Source organism: Lactuca serriola, chromosome 1 (genome assembly GCF_051521515.1).
Source record: "Lactuca serriola cultivar US96UC23 chromosome 1, Lser_US96UC23_V15, whole genome shotgun sequence".
NCBI classification, from domain to species: Eukaryota; Viridiplantae; Streptophyta; class Magnoliopsida; order Asterales; family Asteraceae; genus Lactuca; species Lactuca serriola.
In genome coordinates, this window is record NC_136408.1 from 15,685,565 (window position 1) to 15,705,655 (window position 20,091).

At 38.6% G+C, this 20,091-nt stretch overlaps 1 long non-coding RNA gene across 1 annotated transcript; it reads right to left on the reverse strand.

The window, feature by feature from the left end:
* Window positions 1-16,517: 16,517 nt before the first annotated feature.
* Window positions 16,518-18,831, reverse strand: LOC145056931 (uncharacterized). The gene is made up of 3 exons (XR_013685946.1): window positions 18,230-18,831; window positions 17,280-18,099; window positions 16,518-16,755 (listed from the first exon to the last, which is right to left on the reverse strand). It is a non-coding gene; the product is annotated as an uncharacterized LOC145056931 (long non-coding RNA).
* Window positions 18,832-20,091: the final 1,260 nt, after the last annotated feature.

Consider the following 20,091-nt stretch of genomic DNA (forward strand, 5'->3'; position numbering starts at 1 on the left):
GTCGCGGGTTCGCGACTGGACTCGACGAGTCCGGATATGGACTCGGCGAGTCTGCGCTGTTTAGCGAAAACCCTAACCGTTCAGGTTTGGGACGTATATGAGGGACTTTATGGCCGTCATTGTCCACCCTAGTCCTCTGAGAGAAACCCTAAATCGATTGTGAGTGCCTGGAGCAAGGTTGAAGACCATTGTTGATTTTGGAAGTGTTGTTTGCAAGGAAGAAGAAGCTTTGGTTAAGGGAACAACAAGGGAAGCCACGTTCTGTAGATTGGGGACACAGAGAGCACGTTATTCAGGTAATATTTCGAGTTACATTCCTCTATGTTGATGTGTATATGGATTTAGGGTTTGTTGGACCCTTTTGTGGCTAGATTGAGTAGTACTTAGTCCCCCAAGCGATTGGAACTCTGTATTGGGACCTTTGGAGGTCCAGAATGTCCCATGCCTGAGCATTTCGGGAATCAATGGAGGTTTTGGATTGGAATCCTTATGCCTTAGGTCAAAATGTAAATTATGAGTCATGGGGTGTATTATGAGCACCGAAATGAGGGCCTTACGTGATGAATCAGTCTAGGAAGGCCAGACCTAGGAATGGTCGGAGCAGTTCTGACCTTAGAAAGCAGTTTGAGCGGTTGCATGGCATAGACTCGCCGAGTCCGATGAACAGACTCGGCGAGTAGCTTGAAGATTAACTGGGACTCGTCGAGTTGTTCTTCAGACTCGGCGAGTTGAGTCGGGGTGGCCCCGCGATTCTTCCAGGAGAAACTCGTCGAGTCAAGGAGGATACTCGACGAGTAGAAAGGGAATCTTAGAGAACTGGTGAGGACGTCTAGACTCGCCGAGTCGCCCTAGCACTCGCGGAGTCAGGTCAGGTTGACCGTTGACCGTTGACCAGGGTTGACCTATGTTTGACCTCTTAGGGATAGTCAAACTTAGAAGATAAAAGTGTTAATAAGAGATGTATGATATTATAGGGATATTATAGCTCGGCGGATCGAGTACGAGTGACTCCGGGATTTGCTAGCTTTGGACATTCACGAGGTGAGTCTTCTCACTATACTGTACCCGGAAGGGTTTGACTATGTGACCGGAAGGTCGGATATGATATGTGTTATGTGTGTTCTATGTGCTATGTATGATATAGTTGATATGGGCCGGAAGGCATTATGTTATGGGCCGGAAGGCGAATATGTTATGGGCCGGAAGGCGTTGTGTTATGGACCGGAAGGTCGGCGTGGGTAGGACCGGAAGGTTTACCCAGTAGGGACGGAAGTCCCCTGAGACACAGGGACCGGAAGGTCAGGGCCTGGAAAGGCGTATGTGCGTAAGTTGTATATTGGGGAACTCACTAAGCATTTATGCTTACAGTTGTTATGTATGTGTTTCAGGTACTAGCGAGGACCGTGGAAAGGCGCCGGCGTGATCTGTACACACTGAAGGATGTTTTGTGATCTTGGGATTTAGATGACTTGTAAACTTAACATGACAATTGAAATGTTTATGCCTTGTTTTGAATGAAAATAACTTATTTTGAAATGAAAAAATTTGTTTGAAAATTTACGTTGTTACATGAAGGGCTAAAGTGTAAATTAAGGCGGGAACTCGACGAGTAGGTCTTCCTACTCGCCGAGTCGAAGCAGGATTGGTCGCAGGATTAAGTGGCCAACTCACCGAGTCGGTAGCTAGGACTCGACGAGTTGGTGCTGAAGAGAGAAAACCCTAATCCCCGGGGTTGTGCGCTATATAAAGAACATAACACCTCTTCCCCAGCCTCTTTACCTTCCCTTTGATTTCCAGAAACCCTAGATTCGTGTGAGCTTTCCTTTGTGAGAGATTAGAGCCTTGGAGGAGGGAATCTTGGAGGGAAATTGAAGAGCAAGAAGATTAGAGCAAGGGGCTTTGCAGAGATTTAGCTTACTCTTCAGTTGGAGCTTTCATTTGAGGTAATGATCTGTTGTTTGAGCTTTTGTGCATTTAGATCTATCAATTGTGGGGTCTTTGGGGCATAAATGTGATCCATCTCGAGATTGGTGTAAGATCTGAGGTTGCTACCTCAGATCTAGGCTTGTAATGACCTAAAGAGCCATAAAGTCTATGTTCAAGAGATGTAGGTGAAGTTCTTTTGTCCCAAACCTTAGCCCAAGAGTGTATTATGCTTAGATCTCTTAGGATTCACGTAAAGTTTGCCACTTTACGTGATGGATGGGTTGTAGGGGAGTGGATCTATGGTTTGGAGACCCTGTATGGCTTGGAAAGCCTCTATATGGGTTAAGTGCTAGTGGTACTCGGCGAGTCACATGGGTGTACTCGGCGAGTTGCATGAAGATAGGCAGCAACTCGACGAGTTGGAAGAACAACTCGGCGAGTTGGATGAAGATAGATAGGAACTCGACGAGTTGGAAGAACAACTCGGCGAGTATGTTGAATGTTGCCTTGGACTCGACGGATTTGTTCTTGGACTCAGCGAATCTTGTCTTGGAGTCCTAACCTTTTTGGTTGAGTTGTGAATCGGTGAGTCGAGGGACGACTCGGTGAGCTGAGCGAGAAAGGAATCAGAGTTTGTTGGACTCGGCGAGTCTTGGGGCGACTCGGCGAGTTGAGTCGTGGTCTGGGAGTTCTGAGTATAGGGACTCGACGAGTCAGCGGGTTGACTCGGCAAGTAGAGTCAGTCTGGAAGGTTGACTTTGACCAAGAGTTGACCAGTTGCCTCCGAGGGTATTTTGGTAAATATTGGTACTTATTGAGCTCAGTCTTTTGGTATTGATCAGTGGTGGAGTTCGTGTCGGAGGTTTGAGCAACGTGATCTTATCTTTTCAGTCATCAATGGCGAGGTGAGTTATCCTCACTATATCAACATGGTCTAAGGCACCATGGCCGTCACTTTATCGGATTGTAATCTGGGTATCGTTGTTATGTTATTGCTTTGCTATGTTTGCATCCTGGTAGTTAGGATGGTATATGTTAGAGACCTGGTTAAGGTTGGTATCCTGGTATATAGGATGATGCTATGCTAGTGACCGGTTAGGTCGGTATCCTGGTTAGGATGATGTTGTGTTATGTGATCTGCTAGATCGGTTTGATTTTATACGTATTGTTATATGATTGTATGTTTATGTGCACATGGTTGTTGGACTGGGGTTGGGTTGAGGCGGGTCCTGCTTTGTGCTGTAGGCCAACATGCCCAGGGCGGACCGGTTATCCCGAAGGCTCAGCGAGCGGTCCGGATAGGTTGTAGGCCCCACGAGGGCGGACCAGACGTGTCGAGGCTCGGAGAGTGGACCAGGCCGATTGAAGGCCCAGTACGGGCGGACCAGTCATACTGTAGAATCAGAGAGTGGACCAGGTGGGTTGAAAGTCCGGTGCGGGCGGACCAACCACACTGCAGACTCGATGGATATGGCTAGACTTGGAGGGTGGACCAGGTGGACTGAAGGCCCGATGCGGCGGACCAGTCACACAGTAGACCCGAAGTGCATGGCTGTTCTGTTCGATTATGATATGTTATGCGTGGTATATGTAGTTGGTAGCTAAGCTTTCGGGATTACAGTTGTGGTTTAATGTTTTTCAGGTACTTAAGGAGACCGTGGCAAGGCGAAGGCGTGATCGTACCGCTTCTCATGTTCTTGTTTTATGATATGGTTCTGGGAATACTCTGATAATAAATGTATTGAAAACCTTTTTGTAATAACTTAATGAAACTGGGTGGTTTTTGAAAAGTTTAAATTGGCTTGGATTTTTAGAGTGTTACAAGTTGGTATCAGAGCCTTGGTTTGAGTGAATTGGAGGAACATTTGTGTGAATTCAATCTCAAATCAAGGAGAGTTTTCAAAAATAGAATTTAAAATGGTTTTCAAAATGAGTAAAGGAGGACACGGAGGTACGATCAGCCGGAGCCAGTAAGTAACCCCAAAATGCCATACAAGATAACTGTTTTGAGATATGATAGAACAGCATGCTAGTACTAAGTTAGGGATCTTCAGGAATTGCATGATAGAGTTGCCTGATTTATGATGCCTGCTAGCCTAGGGTTTCTTTCTGTTTGATATTTCCAGTGTTCCTCTAGGAGTGAGGGTTGAGCGCTTGTTATGCCTTTTCTTCACTAGGGTGTTGTAGTGATACTTGATATAAATATGGGTAGGTGTGGAAGGTAGTATGGGCCCGTACTACTGAAAGCACGGTACCCATATACGTATCAAGGAAGTCACAACCCCTAGGTCTGGGTTGAGAGTCGGTTCCCGGGTTAGTGGGAGGTATTTGATGTTTTGTGGTATTTTCAGTATGGTGGTTACGAGGCATGCTGGGAGCGGATCCGGATCAAGATTGGGAGCAAAAGAGGGCGATCAGGGTGGGTCAATACCGCCCAAGGTTATTGGTCAGATGAGCACCGACGAGTTGGATGCTAGGATTCGTGAGATCCTACATGATGAGGTTGCTGCCATGTTCTGGGCTGAGTTGTCGGAACTGTTTGGGTCGCTCAAGACCGCTATGGTTGAGTATTTTGATGAGCGTTATACAGCTCATACAGAGACAGTTGTCGCGGCAGCTACAGCAGCTGTAGCAGCAGCAGGGGGAGGAGCCATTAGAGGTTTTTAGTACCGGGACTTCGATAATATGAAGCCCCCTACCTTCGATGGAGTTCAGGACCCGATTGCTGCTATGAGATGGTTGTCAGACGTGGTGGGGTGTTTCTTCACGTGTTCATGCCCTGCTGATCAGAGGGTGAGGTGTGCTCTGAACCTTTTGAGGCTCGAGGCGAAGGATTGGAGGAGGTTGACCACGGGATCATATTCTGATGCATAGCGAGCTGCGGTTTCTTGGGATTAGTTCAGAGAGATGTTCAGTACTCGCTATGTTCCGCGAGTTGAGAGGGAGAGATTAGCACAGAAGTTCCTAGAGCTGAAGCAGGATTCAGAGTCGGTGATGGAGATCACCAGGATGTTCACTGAGAGGGCGATGTTTTGTCCTGATTTTGCTTCGAAGCAGACTCAGATGTCCCGATATTTGAGTATGCTCAAGAGGGATATCAGGCAGTTTGTGTCTACGCATAGGTGCGAGACCTTGTTAGAGTTATAGGAGGCCGCCAGGCGGCGTGAGTTGGAGATTGAGTTGCAGTTGCGAGAGCAGAGGCAGGCTCCGGTGCAGTCGCAGTCAGCGCCGAAACGGTCCAAGACTATTGATTCTAGATTGGGAGATCAGAGTAGCCGCACTTGTGGGAAGTGTGGGAAGGGTCACACCGGAGTTTGTAGGTCCGGTGGTGCATGCCGCAAGTGCGGAAAGGAGGGGCAATATGCGAGGGATTGTCGACAGACAGCCCCGGTTCAGGATTTGAGGATTTTCTATCACTGTCATCAGGTTGGACACTTGAGGGTCAACTGTCCACAGCTTGTTGCAGGACCGGTGCAGGCTCCAGCACCGGCCACTTTGAGGATTACGGGTGGAGGTCAGGGTGGAGCGGAGCCCTCAAGGGCTCAGGGTCGTGCTTCTCAGCTTATAGCAGAGGAGGTCAGGGCAGTGCCGGATGCAGCTGCGGGTATGTTTCCTTCTTGATATTTTGTTATCTTGTGATTATTATGGAGTATTGTATATCTGCTAGTCTCGTTGTGTGAATTTTGGGTATTGTATTCGTTTGTTCCTTGAGGGTTATGGTATGGTTAAGGGTTTTGGTATTGGGAGTTTCGTTGGTTATCATCCATGGGGATTATTAGTGGGAAATCAGGCTTTTGGTCTGAATGTCGGGTAACATCTGCAGTCTGAGGAGTGGATAGCTGAAGGTCGGGCTTCTTTCAAGTCCGAGATGATCAGTGTTGATATGTGATTTTGGTGAAGGTTGCTCGTTCTAGTAGGAATCAGTTCGTGTGTAAGGTAATGTGTTGTGTAAGGTTATTAAGGAAGGTCGGTTATGGCGACCGGTGGTTGATAGTTAGTGCTCTAAGTGGGGAGAATTGGAAAATTCTCCGGAAGATCGACAAGCATGAGAGATTGATTAGCTGTTTGGGATTCAGCAGCGGTTCTGTCAGCCAAGTGCGTAGGCTGGTATGAGTAAGGGGCAGACAGTCGGGGCGGGATACAGACCAAGGGTTTCGTAAAAAGGGCGATTGATTGTGGAAGGCCTAGGATCAGGCCGGGATTGAGTATGTAGGATGGAGTTAGAGTTCGGAACCCCTAGAGGGCTAGAACAATATGCATGGGAGAGTTTTCCAGGAGGGATAATTCGGGATGATGAATGCTAGTTGAGCGGTCCGGATAGACTGAAGGTCGGTGGGCGTACCAGTCAGGCCAAAGGCTCGGAGGACGGTCCAGACAGAATGAAGGCCCAAGAGGGCGGTCCAGACATGCTGAAGGTTCCAAGAGTGGTCCAGATAGGCTGAAGGCCTGGAAGGGTGGTCCAGTCATGCTGAAGAATCTATATGTGTTAGTGGATCTGGATGAAGGGAAGGAGGAAATGCGTCGCCAGGGAATGATGATTGATATGGTCTGGCCCCAGGTATTGATCGTGTTAGTGGAAAGCAGCGCATGGACCCGGGAGTCCTCGCGAGCAGATTCAGAGTATATAGAAGTGCAAGGATAGCAGTTACTCTACATGGATAAAGTAGAGTGAAGTATAGCTCTGTGGCACGTGTAGGTGCGGTAAGGGTTGTTGAGTGGATTTCCTGAAAAGGAAGGGCATGTAGCTCCAGAAGGAGCGTGGGTACTCAAGCAGAGGAGGAAGTGGAGTAAGTGGATTACCGACAGTACTCCAGCTATTGGTAGTAAGTACTGGGACGGTACCAGTGGTATGGGAACACATCCGGGTTGGGTGTCTATTGAGGTTGCGGAAGGATTTCCGGTAGTGTAGAACCATAAGAGTCCGGAGGGGATGCAAGGATGGAGCCTTGGATTTACTGAATGGGTATGATCAGGAGGTGATGTATGTTTGATAATTTATCCTGGGGATGCTTGGAGGTATCGTTAGTGTGTCAGGTTTTCCAGCCCGAGGATGTTAGAACAGGTTCAACATGTATATGTTATTGCAGAGGAAAGCTCATGAGAGTTGCTCAGGAGCTGAAGGATGGGTCATCCTGTCAGCGCAGAAAGAAAAGAGTTGGATTCGGAATGGAAGCGGGACGAGTCCCAGAAGTAAATTTGATAAAGGTTATGCTAGTCAAGGAAAGGGATAGCAGTTTGGTACCGGGTCAAGACCCGGTGGTCCAGGGTGATGTCTAGCTGTATAAGGGTTAAGTGATTGTTGTGATTTGGGGCGATGGAAGTATCATCGGGTGATCATTGATTAATGAGGGTTGTTATCATAGAAAGAAGCCGGTGGCCGGCTTGAATCAGTTGACGAAACTCTGGGAGAGAAGAGTGGGACTTTATAAGAGGTTCGATAGCAGCGGTTGGAGGAAGTTGGGTCGGTTGATACCGGGAGGTGCATTGTGGGAGTGGTATCCGGAATTGTGTGTTGCAGAAGGCTTCGAGGACGAAGCCTAATTTAAGTGGGGGAGAATTGTAATATCCCGGAAATTTAGAAGCAAAGTTGAAGGGATAAAGTGTAAATTAAGACGGGAACTCGACGAGTAGGTCTTCCGACTCGCCGAGTCGGAGCGGGATTGGTCGCGGGATTAAGTGGCCAACTCGGCGAGTCAGTAGCTGGGACTCGACGAGTTGGTGTTGAAGAGAGAAAACCCTAATCCCGGGGGTTGTGCCCTATATAAAGAACATAACACCTCTTCCCCAGCCTCTTTACCTTCCCTTTGAGTTCCAAAAACCCTAGATTCGTGTGAGCTTTCCTTTGTGAGAGATTAGAGCCTTGGAGGAGGGAATCTTGGAGGGAAATTGAAGAGCAAGAAGATTGGAGAAAGGGGCTTTGCAGAGATTTAGCTTACTCTTCAGTTGGAGCTTTCATTTGAGGTAACGATCTATTGTTTGAGCTTTTGTGTATTTAGATCTATCAATTGTGGGGTTTTTGGGGCATAAATGAGGTCCATCTCGAGTTTGGTGTAAGATCTGAGGTTGCTACCTCGGATCTAGGCTTGTAATGACCCAAGGAGCCATAAAGTCTATGTTCAAGAGATGTAGGTGAAGTTCTTTTGTCTCAAACCTTAGCCCAAGAGTGTATTATGCTTAGATCTCTTAGGATTCACGTAAAGTTTGCCACTTTACGTGACGGATGGGTTGTAGGGGAGTGGATCTATGGTTTGGAGACCCTGCATGGCTTGGAAAGCCTCTGTATGGGTTAAGAGCTAGTGGTACTCGGCAAGTCACATGGGTGTACTCGGCGAGTTGCATGAAGATAGGCAGCAACTCGACAAGTTGGAAGAACAACTCGGCGAGTTGGATGAAGATAGACAGGAACTCGACGAGTTGGAAGAACAACTCGACGAGTATGTTGAATGTTGCCTTGGACTCGACGAGTCTGTTCTTGGACTCAGCGAGTCTGGTCTTGGAGTCCTAACCTTTTTGGTTGAGCTGTGAATCGGTGAGTCGAGGGACGACTCGGTGAGCTGAGCGAGAAAGGACTCAGATTTTGTTGGACTCGGCGAGTTGAGTCGTGGTCTGGGAGTTCTGAGTATAGGGACTCGACGAGTCAGCGGGTTGACTCGGCAAGTAGAGTCAGTCTGGAAGGTTGACTTTGACCAAGAGTTGACCAGTTGTCCTCCGGGGGTATTTTGGTAAATATTGGTACTTTATGAGCTCAGTCTTTTGGTATTAATCAGTGGTGGAGTTCGTGTTGGAGGTTGGAGCAGCGTGATCTTATCTTTTCAGTCATTAGTGGCGAGGTGAGTTATCCTCACTATATCAACAGGGTCTAAGGCACCAAGGCCGGCCCTTTATCGGATTGTAATTCGGGTATCGTTGTTATGTTATTGCTTTGCTATGTTTGCATCCTGGTATTTAGGATGGTATATGTTAGAGACATGGTTAAGGTCGGTATCTTGGTATATAGGATGATGCTATGTTAGTGACCGGTTAGGTCGGTATCCTGGTTAGGATGATTTTATGTTATGTGATCTGCTAGATCGGTTTGATTTGATGCGTATTGTTATATGATTGTATGTTTATGTGCACATGGTTGTTGGACTGGGGTTGGGTTGAGGCGGGTCCTGCTTTGTGCTGTAGGCCAACATACCCAGGGCAGAACGGTTATCCCGAAGGCCCAGCGAGCGGTCCGGATAGGCTGTAGGCCCCACGAGGGCGGACCAGACGTATCGAGGCTTGAGAGTGGACCAGGCCGACTGAAGGCCCGGTGCGGGCGGACCAGTCATACTGTAGACTCAAAGAGTGGACCAGGTGAGTTGAATGTCCGGTGCGGGCGGACCAACCACACTGCAGACTTGATGGATATGGCTAGACTCGGAGGGTGGACCAGGTGGACTGAAGGCCCGATGCGGCGGACCAGTCATATAGTAGACCCGAAGTGCATGTTTGTTCTGTTCGGTTATGTTATGTTATGCGTGGTATATGTGGTTGGTATTTTGGGGGTATCTCACTAAGCTTTCGGGCTTACAGTTGTGGTTTAATGTTTTTCATGTACTTTAGGAGACCGTGGCAAGGCGAAGGCGTGATCGTACTGCTCCTCATGTTCTTGTTTTATGATATGGTTCTGGGAATACTCTGATAATAAATGTACTAAAAACCTTTTTTTAATAACTTAATGAAACTGGGTGGTTTTTGAAAAGTTTAAATTGGCTTGGATTTTTAGAGTGTTACAATGGTTTTTATTAAAGTGTGACCTTTAGATTTCCATAACTTGAGGACAAGTTATGGACTCCATTAAAACACATAATGATCATGAATTTAAACTACCAAGTAGGTTACAAACAATTCCTATGATCATCTAATCTTCATAAGTTCAAGAACATGAATATGAACATTTCAAGAATCATAAATTACTCATAAAACTTGTAATTTTTGATAATAGGCATTGTAAATGGATTAGCATAAACATTACACCATCTAAAACAAGTTTTATAACACCAAAACAGTTTAGGGTAATGTTTCTAGTCCATTTCCAGCAGCAAAACTCGAAAATCTGGACACTGCAGCCTCTACTCGTCGAGTGCATGAACAGACTCGATGAGTAGCATGCATTTCCTCATGGACTCATCGAGTCCCCCCATGGACTCGGCGAGTTCAGATGTGCAGTGAACAAAAAGATTCGATTTTCAAGCTATTTGCATCAAGTATCAAGTAAACAAGCCTAGGCTCTGATACCACTGATGAGTTTTGAACATTCTAACACTCCTATGGTGTACATGCAACCCTAGAAACCTTGGATCTATGTTTGACTAAGATACATGCAAATAATTATTTTTCCAAGGTTCTTATCCTATCTAGCATGGCATGGGGAACTTGAATCAAATAAAGCTAGTAGAATTACTTACCTTGTAGTTGTAGTTGATTGCTTGGAGTTTTAGAGCCTAGCACCAATAGTGTGGATGCCTCAAATGGAAATCACAAATCACCACAAACTTTGGAACCTTGAGAGAATAGTAACAACCTTCTTGAAATCGGCCCTCTTAGTATACTCACTACAACTAGTTTGATTCAAGAACCAAAGCCTCCTTTATATAGTGTGGTGGATTAGGGTTACATCCATGTAAACCCTAATACCCATGTCTTTTCATTTCCATGAGATCCATGGGTTAAAGCTCCATGGAGTATCCATGGACTTTCCATGCAAGCCTAGCCCATTCCAAATAAGCATTAGCCCACACTATATAAATACAAGAGCCCATATTTAATTAGTAATACTTTTGATCTCTAAATTAATTGTAGATTAATTATAGATCAATACTAATTAAATAATATGATTTTATATTAATATATTAGAACTTATAATATATTAATAAATCATAACTTATACTATTCTCAAAAGATTATCCATAAATTGTTCGGGTGAAGTGCAACCCAAATGGACCATGTTGGGTCGGGTCAACTACATACCAAATATAGTTATGGACTTAGACACTATATCCACCATCTTCTTCTTCTTCCACAAGCTTTAAAAGTACACAAAGATCACTAAAAATGGCTCACACTCTCAAATAACACTCTAGGGTTTCGTGGATTAGGGTTTGGGATAGGGAGGATGGAAATGAGGCCAAGGGATGGTGGTTAAGGAGCTTAAATAGGGTGCAAAACCCCGAAATTAGGGTTTCACTCTGGCCGGTCTACTCGTCGATTCGAGGGCTCTTGACTCGTCGAGTAGGTAGCTTAAACCCTGCGTATAATCTGCCCTTTACTCGACGAGTTAGGGCCACCGACTCGTCGAGTTACCCTTTCAAAATAAATAAATCAATGAGTTAAATGCATACCAGGAACCAGGCGTTACATATATTGCTTAGATATCTTAAAGGCAACCCTGGTAAAGGTATTTCTATAATTAAGTCTAAAGTTTTTGATTTAATGGGGTATGTGGATACTGATTGGGCTATGTGTCTTGTTTCAAGAAGGTTTGTTACTAGATACTTTGTATATTTGGGTAAATCTATTGTTTCACGCTCCTTTACTAAATCTGAATATATGGCTCTAGGCTCTATAACGTGTGAAATTATGTGGGTGTTAAAAAATTTGTTTGATTTTGGAATAAAAGAGTTTGTGAAATTATGCGGGTGTTAAAAACTTTGTTTGATTTAGGAATAAAAGAGTTAATTCCTGTTAATGTTTGTTGTGATACTGATTCAGCCATTAAACTTTTCTTAGATCCAATTTTTTTATGAAAAAACTAAACACTTTGAAGTTGATTTACATTTTATGAGAGAAAATGTTACTAATGGAATTTTGAAAATTATTAAAACAGATTCTTCAAATCAAAATGATGATCTATTAAGCAAGTCTTTGGTTAGTTCTCAACATGATTTTCTTCTCAAAAAGGTTGGTTTAATTGATCCTTTCATAAATGATTAACTTTTCCATGTTAAGTTAGCGAAGGGGTGTTAAAATATCTTAAATTGAATGTGTGCAACCTTAACATATTATATAATTGTATGGGTGTGTTTGGTAAGTGTGTAAGGGTAAAGTTTGTTCTATATTTGTATTTTAGGTGTACTTTGTAAATATACATGAACATTTGAAATGTGCCTCTTTTTTTTTCAAAGATGTTCGGGTTTACACACAGACCTTTGTGATCCATGAGTCGGATCTTTACCTGAATATATTTTTTTTAGAAGAACAATATCATAGTAATATTCAACTGAAGATTACAACGACTTAATGGCTTACCTATATACATTGACACATATTCTCGCTAGAGCAAGGGTTGTTCTTTATAATTTTTTTTACACATAGATCACTCTTATATATAAAATAAAGAAGAAAGTTTTACATAAACGTAGCGGGTAAGCGAACAACAAGTTGTGCCGCAACCCCCTTTTGGATGGCAAAACTAATTCTTTTGAAAACAACATCTATTGATCTTGGAGTCATAACATTACTATACATGACCCGTTGGACTCTATTGAGTAGCTCCACAGCTTCTGGCACAAGGAAACAAAAAGTATCAAATGCAAAGGGTATAAACGTGCGTTGATTTTCCATGCACGTTGTTTTGTCACTTTGCTTGAAACAGCTTTAAAGCAGCTTGCCCCACAGTGAAAACCCCACTCCCTAAACCCACAAGAGGGGAAACCCCTGTTAGATCCACGCATACATGTTTTCCTCCAACTCATCCAAATACTAAAACATCAGCTGGTTTAAGTGTTGATCTTCCTTCCAACGGGTCAGTCAGAAAATTCACAGGTGCCTTTTTCTTGGCAGAAACCCTAGCACTCCTAAATATATATTTGGAAATGCAACTTGTTTCTCGTCAATCAGATCAATTCACATACACATACACCTCTCAAGCTCTCTTGTGTTTTCTCGAACTGAAACCTCTAGGGTTTCAATTCTAAGGTTTTGTTCTATCTTGTTTTGTTCTTATTCATAAGTCTATCATTGCATGTATAGATTGGGTTGGGAGTAAATTAGGTCTTGTATAGTGAGATTTCAGTTGCAAGTAAACGAAAACAATGTGATGCTTCCATTAATAAAAGATTTGATTAAGTTGGGAATATGCTTTTGAACATTTCTTTACAATATTTCCATAAATACCCTTCTCAATCATATATTTAACATTTAAGTCCGTATGATTTAAGGTCCTTCCAACTCTATTTTATCAATCTAACTCTAATGAATTTATATTTAATTTTCATCCTCATATTCATCACTATTATTTATTTATTTCAATTTTAATTTATCTATTTTTTATTATCATTTTAAATCCATTTTATGATTAAAAAATGTAGGCTAGAAGAAGGATGACACATGGACATGAATGCGTTTTTTTGTGGTGGTACATGTTTAGTTAAAGAAAAACAACTTATAACTGGAGTGTATGGTCGTTTGTCGGTTGTTGCTCAATATCTTCAACAAAATATCTTACATCTTATGTTTATGTTGAATTTCCCATCAAATGTACGTTGTTGATTAGTGCTGCACAATTGTTCTTAATTGAACTTACCAATTACTAATCGTGTTAATGTATTAGTACAATTGTTGATTGGTGCTGCACAATTGTTCTTAATTTTAACAAATACTTTATTCTTAATAAATATGTTTAAACTATATGTACATTAAAATTATGACAGTATTGGGAATTATTTTTTGTTTATTTATAAAAAAGGTTAAAAACAACAATCACAACAAAATCTGCAAAAGCAATTCCTTTTTTGATCAACTTCAATCAATTTCAACGATAACACAAAAGATGTCAACAAAGTTATTATACTTCTTTTCTTTTGTCTTTTTTTTTTTGGCTAACTTATTGCTAGACCAAACAAGGATAGTCTCGTAACATAAAAATATGGGTTGATATTTTCATAAGTGTTTTTTATTATTCCAATTTAAAAAATATGTTTTAACTTTATACCTTTATCATGATTATTTCTATTTAATTAAAATAAAAATGTCCAAATATTTTATTTTTAAATGGTCAAATCAAAATCATAAGAAAAAAAATAATATTTCTAAAAACAATCAATATTGATCCCTAAATAATCTAACTCCATTTCGATATACTATACCGATGAGACTTAGCATTCCCTGTGCCTCGCCTCAAACTCATATAGTTAACTAATTTTATACCTGTTCGGTGGATGGTTGACCGGTGTAATAAAAAAATATTTATTTTACTTTCTTCTATATCATCATTATGTAAATTGTTACCCTGCATTGTACAATGGCAAATCTACCTTGATTTTTTTTCTTATTACCACATTGCACTTTCAAGTGCGGTCGGTTAGAACCAAAAATATAATAGTGAGAGTTTAGTAGATACGGATAGTGGAATGCATGTCAATTCATTAAACTCTGATAGAATTCATTGCATTGTGCATTCTTGAGTTTAATAAATTTCAAAACCCTATTATGCCATTTTGATGTTCCTTGCTAGTTGATTTTATAATATTATAGTCATTAAAAAACACTATGCATTCCAGCTCATTCAACTATTGTATTAAACTACATATTATGGATGTTTTTATTGCTTCAATATGTAGCATTTTTCAAACTACAATGCTCTAATAAAAAATAATTTTAAAGTACAATGTCGTTATAAGAAAAAACGAAAATACAATGCTATAATAAAAATAAAATTAAAAAACACATTGTTATTTCTTATATTCAACTTTGTTACCATGCACTGTATAACGACAACTCTACCCAAATCCGACAAGTTGTTAATATGAGTGTAAACATAGCCGAATCGAATAACCAAAATCCAATTAAACATAACCTTGTTCGGTTGATTATGTACTTATGTTTATGTTAGAGGGAAAAATAATACTAAATAACAACATTTGTTTTTTGATAATAATAATAATAATAATAATAATAATAATAATAATAATAATAATAATAATAATAATCGTATTTTGAAAAATATTGTTTATGACTTAAGTCACATTCAAATAGTTACATTTGGTTAACTTTATTTTGTAATTTGTGTAATGTCATGTCTTTGGGAAAGTTTTAACATAAGTTGTCAACTCAATATGCCAAAAATTAAGATACAGAAGCATTGCGATTTAAGTTTATTTGATAATTAAAAACTTAAAAACATTGCATTTAATTTTTTTTTTTTGTTTTATCTATTAAATGAGTAGCTAAGATTGCATCTCACGGTCTCATAAAATTAGGCCGTCTTACATGAACCTATATATATATATATATATATATATAGGGAAGAGTTATTTGGAAAACAAAAAAAAAAAAAAAAAACCCTAAAAATCATAAAAATGCATAAAAAAATACATAGACATTACAAGACTTTTTTTTGAATTTTTTATCAAAAAATCGCAACCTTTTTGACAATTTCGCTGAAAAAAAATAAAAAATCAATTTTTTTTTAAGTTTTTGTTAAAAAAAATTTCAGAAAAATTTTCAGCGATTTTATATTAAAAGATGTGCTTTTTTGATAAAAAAAATTCAAAAAAAAGTTTTGTGATCTCTAAGTATTTTTTTATGCATTTTTTATGATTTTTAGGGTTTTTTTTCCATAGAACCTAAACCTATATATATATATATATATATATATATATATATATATATATACACACACACACTAGCCGTTTACCCGCGCTAAGCAACGGGTGCGAATAGTCTTTTTTTTCAAATTATTTTGCTATAGGACATTAGTTCTTTCCGGCCCATATCCAAGATATTGTTGAATTTAGTAACAAACCAAGAATAACAATGAGAATAGTGAATGACACAACCATTTATTTAACTGATAATTACTTTATTTTCTCTTTTTAATACATTTTTAATTATTATTAATCAATTTCAATAACAACATAATTCATAAAAAAAAAATATAAACCAATAGTGCCATTGTTTTTATTCTCATGTCAAAAACACAAACAACCATTTATAAAAGAAATATACAGGAACAAATTAATCTTCAAATGGATAGGAAATTGAAAGACCATAATATTGTATTGGATCTCATCGGTGATATGATTTTAAGAAATGTCTCTACAAATCAAATATTTAGTTCACATGAAAAAAAAACATATTAAAAAACCTCTATACAAACACTTTGTTTTAGATGTGTTTTATCTGCATAGCATTTAAGAAACAAAACTATTAAACATTATAAACATCAAAATATTGAAAAAATAAATCACTTCTGCAAAAAGTACTTATTCCACCTTTTCTTGGGATTACTGATTTTGTAAGTGGATGTATGACATAACTTTACATTCTTCCCCACGCTACTGATGATGTACTTTATGACATCATTTGCAAGATTAATGTCGGACTCAATAATTATAGGCACTACCATTTTCTTTACCTATATGAGCCACATCAATCAATGAATGTTACCTTCAACCATACAAATATCAGACTTCTAAGAAAGAATTTGGAAGTTTTCTAGACACATTAAATACAATGAAGATATCTGTGAGGGTATCCTAGTAATTTCCCATGATTTACTCATTTAAAATAATTATATTCAATGTCAAAACTTGTCGTGTGTGTGATTTGGGGGGGGGGGGGGGGGGGGATGTGACTATTTCGGTTTTGGGACTTACCACTTCTCTTTCAATCTAAATGATAATAATAAATCATTGAAAATTAAATAGATTAGTAGAAATTTTAAAGAATTATTTTGGGTTTACCTATTGCAAGCCAGATACACAAGCACTATGACCTTTGAACATGCATAAGGAACATTACCGTCATCTTCTTCTCGCTATATATCTTACTATTAACTTTATCTTTAGTGGAAGCTGGTTGCTGAAACATGAATATGAACATTAGAAAATATCAAAAAAAGTCAAGATTCAAATGGATGAAGAAGTCTAACCTAAATGGACACGGAATAAACCTGGAATGCTCTAATTCATGCTACCATCTAACAACAAAAAAGGAAATTTGAATTTTTTTTTCTATAACTTTTGGTAAATTGAATTCCATTGTTATATCTACAGATCTACCCATTTATGACAACATAATTTCTTTTCTTCAAAAGCTTAAGATACAAAAATGAAGGGTTAAATAGAAAGAAACAAAAGTAGGATGCTATAATAAACAAATCAACAAAAATATATTGTTGTTTCTTACATTAAATACGAGGGATAAATGCAAGAAAGAGAAACATATTTTTATTTATATGTGTATTAAAGTATCCTACTTCCATTCCTTTTTAGTACAATTATAGCATTATAGTTGCAATTTAGTTCTTATTATAAACACATCCACAGAAGTAAACTATTATTTCTTGCATTTAACGCTATATAGTAATCAATAAACATATGTACCTTTCATATGAGTTTATAAAAATGATAACTTCAACAAAAACCCTGAGCATCCTTGATGCCAAATATCTCCATAACCACGAAAGCTAAGATAATTTCTGACTAATCGGAAAATAAAAAATTACATTAGTTGACATTAACTGAAAAAGAGCAATAAAGTAAAAACAAATACCCATTGCTTACATATTCCAAATTGGATCAAACGAACTCAATATACTAAAAAGCTATGAACTTTTAGCTTTTAAATTTTAATATCCCCTGGAGATTTGATAAGGGTTAGTAATTTATTTACACATATTAATTTTAATTTAACGTCTTATAAGGACTGAAGTAGTGTTTGCTAAGCTGATTTTGTCTCTTCCAGTCAAGCTATTTCTGAAAACTATACTCATTAACCTAAAAAAAATACAAAAGGTCGAGATAATAACATATTTCATATCTAGAGTCCAAATTAATCTCAATAAATAAAATACACAATTATTTTTAGTTTTCTATTGTCTTCCCCTTTCAAGCAAACTCTCTATTTCCTGTACACATAATACACAAGTTTATAAGGACATTTTCGTCAAAAAATAGGTTGTATGAGTAATAGCAGTTTTTTACCCTCTCAAGGAGTATGTCAACCAATCTAAGAAATAACACATACAATATAGCATATAAATAGAAAAGAGCAGCAACGATGTCTATGATTTTAGAAAGAAAAGCAGTTGTGTAGCAGGTTGCCGACCGATATAATTATGTACCCCAAAAATGTGCCCCGCTTCATAGAGATATAATCATGCTTGCTCTGAACTCTAAATTGCACCAGTTCTCCTCTAACATCCTGAAAGATGAACATAAACTGTGTGAACTTTACAAATTAAAGAAAAGAATCACCATATGGTTTCATTCAAAAACCCAAACACACCTTAACCTAGAAAATCGCTTTTTTTAGAAATGAGGGCTTTTTTTACCTTTGTCGAGACTACGAGGTAAGAATTTAGCACCATTGTCTCTAATGAAAAGAAGCAAGAGGGAGCAGAGGCCCTCCTTCAACTGGGTCACTCAAAACGATAAAATAACGAAATTAGAGAATATATGAATTCTACTTCAACTATATTTGTTGGAAAAGGTATACAACATATCGTAGATCTGGGTGATAAGCATGATGATGGGAGAGAGAGAGAGAGAGAAAGAGAGAGAGAGAGAGAGAGAGAAAGAGAAAGAGAGAGAGAGAGAGAGAGAGAGAGAGATGACTCTTTTATCCAACAAAGTCATCAATACAAACCTGGTAAACAAAAGAAAGTGATGGTGGTAGCGTTGTGGTGAGGCTATGGTTCCAGGAGGTACAGTGGTGATGATTATAGTGGTGACTGACTCGACGTTAGAGAGAGAGAGAGAGAGAGAGAGAGAGAGAGAGAGAGTTAGTTGAGGGGGGATGAGAAGAAACAAGTGGTCGTCGATTGAAGGGTGTGCGACAACCTAGCTCGTCGTGAGAAAGAAAGTACAAAGGAAAGAGAGGAGTAAGTAGCATTATAGGGCAAAAGAATGGGCGATATAATTGGCGATATAGTTGGTAGTGGGAAGGTTGTTGAACAGGATAGGGAATGGGACCGAATTAACAGGGGTCGAGGTTTTAACAAGTATTTTGACCAAGACCTTTATGTTTTCAATGCATAAAATGTTTGTATATCTTGTAATATGAGTTGTACCTCTTAAAATTCAGCAAAACATGCTAAATGCTTATTAAGGTATATATATATATATATATATATATATATATATATATATATATATATATATATATAAAATCGAAACTAATTAACAATTGGAACATATGTTCTGCCGTCAAAACTGGACCACTTCCGTGTTTTGGGCCAAATGTTGTGAGCCGTGTGGGCCACTTCCACATTTTTGGATTGAATAGTGGTGCGTCTGATATATTTCGGTACCCAGATGGTTGGATGCATAATCAAATCGTGAGGCCTAGACACTTCCACTGTGCAGCATAAAATCAAGTTGAAAAATCATTTTTTTATTCTTTTTCGGACTCAATCATTAAAGGCATCTCACTGGTTTTTTTTCGTCTTTTAATATTATTATCATACTCTTGTATGTATTTTTCAATATTATTAAAAATAATTTTTTTTTTTTCATTTATACGAATCTAGACATACTAATTCTTTTACGTTGTTTTTCTTTCATTTTTATTTTTTCGTTTTTCTTCGATTGTCGGATTTTAAATTTTTAAATTTGTTTTGGATCTTAATAATTAAAGATAATAACATTTTGTTGCAAAATATATTACATCATAACATTTTATATCATATTAGCTTGCATAATATATTTAGATCATATCATTTTAATTCATAATATTTCAGATAATATTATTTTGAATCACATCAATTTTGAATCATATAATTTTGATTTAATAATATATTCAACCAGATAAAAAAAATTGTTCCTAACATATTTTGAATCAAGTTATTTTGAATCATAAAAGATATAATTAAGGATTACAAAATATTTGAATCAAAATATTTTTAGATCCTAACAAATAAAGAATAAAGGATCATATACATGCCCAATCATATTTTTTTTAATCATTTCATTTTGGATTATAATATTAAAAAAATTGTAATCTTTTAGAATAAAGTTTAGGATCTAAACAACCTTATTTTTTAAAATTTCTATTCAAAAAGTTCATATTATATAATATTTATTAAATCTTCAAAATGAACTTTAATTTAGAGAATGAAATTTTTCACATCTTAAATTTGTATAAAAATTAAAATCATTTAAACAAAACGTTTTTACTCCTAACAACAATATTTTT